This window comes from Pollicipes pollicipes, unplaced genomic scaffold, assembly GCF_011947565.3.
Source record: "Pollicipes pollicipes isolate AB1234 unplaced genomic scaffold, Ppol_2.1 Scaffold_4219;HRSCAF=4965_pilon_pilon_pilon, whole genome shotgun sequence".
Classification (NCBI taxonomy): domain Eukaryota; kingdom Metazoa; phylum Arthropoda; class Thecostraca; order Pollicipedomorpha; family Pollicipedidae; genus Pollicipes; species Pollicipes pollicipes.
In genome coordinates, this window is record NW_023596448.1 from 18,550,311 (window position 1) to 18,555,320 (window position 5,010).

Here is a 5,010-nt window from a genome sequence, read left to right on the forward strand (position 1 = left end):
AGCCGCAGCACTTTTGCCGAGTTTTAAAGCCGCAGCACTTTTGCCGAGTTTTAAAGCATCGCACGCCCTCGGCGGGACGCGCTACGTCGGCGTGCATCATTTGACAGAGGGCGTCAAGTCGCAAATTAAGCTGCGATGGTTAGTAGGCACGATGCTCATAGTCAGATCAGACTGGAGCTTCGCTTAGAAATCCACAAACTCACGCTTCATGAATGAGCTGGATTCATATAGATTGCTCCAACCACTGCTGACTGCCACGTCCACTACCACAATCACTTCGTGTCAACTGCGTGCGGCAAGCCACCCAGCTGACAGTCGTCCTTGGCCGGCGGCCGCCTGATTCGCACGCCTTGACTGATGCCCGTCCGGTCCACAGCGTGGCGATGCCGCCGATCTCAGACTGGGAGGAGCCGACGTCACCTGCCCCGGAGGCCGAGGAGGTGGAGGAGCCGGCGGCCGACCCGCTGACGACCGAGCAGGAAGAGTGCGACTGTGAGCCTTGCTGCTGCGTGGTGGGCGTCACCGTGATGGGCGTGCTGGCGCTGGCCGCCACCATCTCCTACCTGGGGCCGTGGCTGGAGGAGACGACCGCCATCGGCCGCACACCCGGCGCCCTCTTCATGCTGGCCGTGGTGCTGGCCTGCGTGCTGTTCTGCCGGCTGCTGCTGGTGCTGCGCCGGGCGGACGGCGAGACGCCGCCGCAGGAGGTCTCAGTGACGGACTACGCGCAGTGCGGCAGAGCAGGCGATGGCGACCCGCCCACGTACCTGCAGGCGCTGCGGCTGCCGCAGCCGCCGCCGCCGCCCGAGAGTCCACCGCCCTCTTACCAGAAGGTGCACGCGCAGGCCGTGTCGTAGCGCGAGTGGTGCGGCGCTGCACCCGGCGCACTTCTGGTGAGTGGTGACTGGTGGCGCGTGGTGCCTCAGGCGGCCGCAGGCAGAGCTCTGGTGACAAGGGAGCACCAGCGGCTGGATTGGGTGGACGCTGGGCTGTGGTGAACGCGTAATGAGGTGTCGATGGGGAAAGAACGTAAGGAAAGGATTACGAGCTTATGCGTGGTGCTGACGGTGAGCACGAAGTGTGTGGGCAAAGAGGTGTGCGAACTTAGGCGAATGTGTGCGACCAGCTGGGCGTGGACGTGAGTATCGACACAGTAACGTGTGTAAAGCATGTGGGTGCTCTCTTAAAATCCATTTGAGTGACAAAGCCAACCAGGGCTGCAGAGATTGCACAATTTTGTGAAGTGAAAAGGCAAAGTGGTGTCCCATGGCCTTGTGCTGCAGCGTTTTTTAACCGCCGGACCACACGCACACATGCCTGGAAGCTCTCATCTCGAGATGCTGGTCCACGTAGTGTTTCCAAGTCAGGCAATGATTTGGGTGATTGCGCACAAGTGCACACTACAAAATACGCATGTAACCTGACTGATAATATTCTTATCTCGCTCCTATTTTAGTGGTGGAGAAAGTCGCACACAGACGCGAATGAAGCGTGTTCATGACGATGGGAAGTGGCATGCAATATGCTATTTTTAGCGCTGAGATGAGAGCTTAAAGTACTGTCTTTACTCGCGGTATCTCCAACGGCTACACATACATAATGCGATTACTAACTACGTTGGGATATTCGAAGAAAGCTATGTATACATTTACTGTGTATGTATGCTGAGTTGTGATCATTGACTGTGAAACGCGCGATTTTATAGATTGTGGATGTTCCTGATTATAGGATATAACACCCTGCGATGCATGGAGACAAACGTGGCAGTCTTATGCAGTGTCTGTGAGGCTGGGCACTGCTGCGAGGGTCCTTTGCCCTCTGGTGTCGGGTCAGCGCCTGGTCACGCCACCTAAGCCGTGCCGGGATGAACGCGACCGGTTGCGAGCTTTGTGACCTTGACCCCGATGTGTGGCCGGGCCACACGCGTTCGCTGCCAATACAGAATTCCTGCTGGAGAGGAACGCCTGTGAGGAGGATCAATCGGAGTGAAAGGAAGGGTGCAGCGGTATACATTTACATCTTGGGCTTTGTAAGTATGCAAATGTAGTGTCGTGATCCTTATAGCGGAACGGAGAGCTGCGGCGCGGTAGTAATGTGCTTAATTTTTTTGCAAACCATGCAGTGCTCTATTTTTGGTGCGAACCTGGTGGTCAGCAGCACTTTTTTGTCGAACAAGCTTAACATGGGATCAATCAAATGTAAAATTTTCGTCCATTCACTTATCTAACAATACATAAAAGTGTCTGCTTACTTCTTAAGATATTACAACCATGGTATGCTGGTGGATACGAGGGCTGGGGAAAGGGTGGGAGCGGTGTGGCGGCTTTCCGTCCATGTTGCCCCAAACACTTAAAAGGGTTCAAAGCTGTCATGTTTTTCCACCTCCCAAAAATTCCCCACCTCTGCGGCCAAATAAGACAATTTGCTGGAACTCAGTTCAAGGCTCTCTGCTGGGGGCTTCCAGGGCGTCAAAAAACTGCGAATCACGCTAAAATACTATTCTTAATTGCATGTATAGACTGAACCCAGAAGCAGCTTCACTGCGTTAGCTTTGGACGACGCGTCAGGACGCAAGACACTGGATGCTGAAGAGTGTATGGCCCAGTAGCGAAACCGAGAGGATGTTTGCATGAACAATGTACAGGACATCAGCTTTGGAATTATTACAACCGGGTAGGTTCCCACAGCGGAAATAAGCTTACTTCAAACTATGATATCAAAGATAAGATACATGAGGAGGCAAGACCTAGTGCAAGGTGCCGAGGTGCACAAGAAACGGAACAATCCAAGGTGTGGCGTGTTCCGCAACTAGCATCGTGATTGCGAATACGTGAATGAATAAATCAATGATCAAATACAGAACTGTGAAGCGTTTGAATGCATGAATGAATAATAATGGAATGACGTGATTGGTGTGTGCGAGGAGTTGGACGGTCCTTACCTACTGGTCTGGAGGCTCGGTATAGCTCCTATGATGAGGCAAATGCCAAGGTATGCCCCATTCAGACTGTACGGTGCTGATATCTGTGGTAAGGCAAGGCTCTGAAAGTCCGTGTAGAATTCGTTGTTCTGTGCTCGCCAAGCACCAGGAGGCGGCTGGCCTGAAGGCTAGGTAAGTCTCCTATGGTCAGGCAAATGGCAAGGCATGCCTCATTCAGTCTGTACGATCCTGACATCTGTGTTAAGGTAAGACTCCGAAAATCCTAATTATACTGTTCCGGACGTCGACAACGGAAGCTTTACTAGACCCGCGTTGGTGGCCTCCTCAGCTGCTGACCCTATCTCCCCAGACTCACTCCGTTGGATCGAGCGCTCCAGCAACCGTGTCTGGACATCGTCCACGTCCATCCAACGCTCCCGGCAGTGAACCCCGCTCGACCTTGACCGCTCCCGGCAGTGACCTCCGCTCGACCTTGACTGCTCCCGGCAGTGACCTCCGCTCGACCTTGACCGCTCCCGGCACCTACTCCCGATAACCGGGGATCGCCAAGGTTTCTGAGTCCATACTAGGCCCACTCGGCTTTAACACGGTCGTGCAACCGAGTGAAGAAAAGTTTCTTTTCGACAGCCAATGCCTTCGGGCCTTGGCAGAAAGTTCCGCCGTCCGAGCATCTCTGGACTATCCACAGTTTATGCCACTGTGAAGTTAAAGCGGCACTCAATGAGCTGCTCGCGTATCATCCAACCCACTACCAGCGCACAGGCCTAAGCCCCGATCCAAACCACTGAGGTTTTTACATTCTTTCAAATTTTAACCCACCATGCACGGAACACAGCAAGAGGTAGGATCTATGCTGCCAAGCTTCGCTTCATGGCCGAGCAGGAAATGCTGACGGCGCTCAGTAAGGGGTGGTGTGCCGTGTCTGACGGCTGACCACATTCCGCGATGGCCAGCCTGCTGGTTTTGATTCTTAGAGCAGCCCAGCTCCCTGAGCCCTAGCAGCCGGCTATTTCCGCAATGGAGTCCGGGTAGTTATGTCAACTCGCTAAGGTGTTTTGCCTGACAACGGTGTGGTAACGGCAGCAATCGCTGCTAGTTGTGCTAGTTGTGAGAAGCGCAGCGAGACCCCGTCTGGTCTGTCTGTGTGCTATTTCCCTCAAAAATTGTCTCGGCTTCAGAAGTGCTGATCACAGCACACATTCGTGTCGGCGCCCAGTATGACAAGAAGGAAAAGTTTGTTCAGAGACGAAACCAGATGTGCTTTACCAGCAAGCACAGCGCACCGTCAAGCCCAAGATGATCACAACTTTCATTGAAGGGTCGTAAGCAAAGGTAGCGAAAGTCTCATGAGCGATCTGTGCCGCTCAGACTGATTATGGTCCGCAGCTGCCTTCTCTGAAAATTCTTGCTTCGCTTAACTTAGTTTCAATTGCTTGAACACGCAGGCAAACGAGATTCGTGCCTCAACAGCCCCTAGGCGGACGATCGGACGCATAGGCGTCCATGCCCTCTCGTTTTCAGGCTGGTCGTCATTCCAAACTCCCCCTCCCTCCCGGCTACGACTACCGCACGCTTGGCTCAGGCTGTCCGCAGTCTCAGCCCTCCACCCACGAGTGGTCGGCAGCCAGGTCACCCGGTCGGACCACAAGCGGCCCATCCTCCTGGACGACGTCTGCTGCACGAGGACAGCCGGCCCCGTGCGCAAGTGGGAGCGGCAATGGGCCGCCAGCCCGTGCGCCAGTGAGAGCGGCAATGGGCCGCCAGTCCCGCCCGCTACTGAGATGCCAGTCCCGTGGCTAGTGAGGGCGGCAATGGGCCGCCAGTCCCGTCCGCTACTGAGATGCCAGTCCCGTGGCTAGTGAGGGCGGCAATGGGCCGCCAGTCCCGCCCGCTACTGAGATGCCAGTCCCGTGGCTAGTGAGGGCGGCAATGGGCCGCCAGCCTGTGCGCCAGTGAGAGCGGCAATGGGCCGCCAGTCCCGCCCGCTACTGAGATGCCAGTCCCGTCCGCTAGTGAGATGCCAGTCCCGCCCGCTACTGAGATGCCAGTCCCGTGGCTAGTGAGGGCGG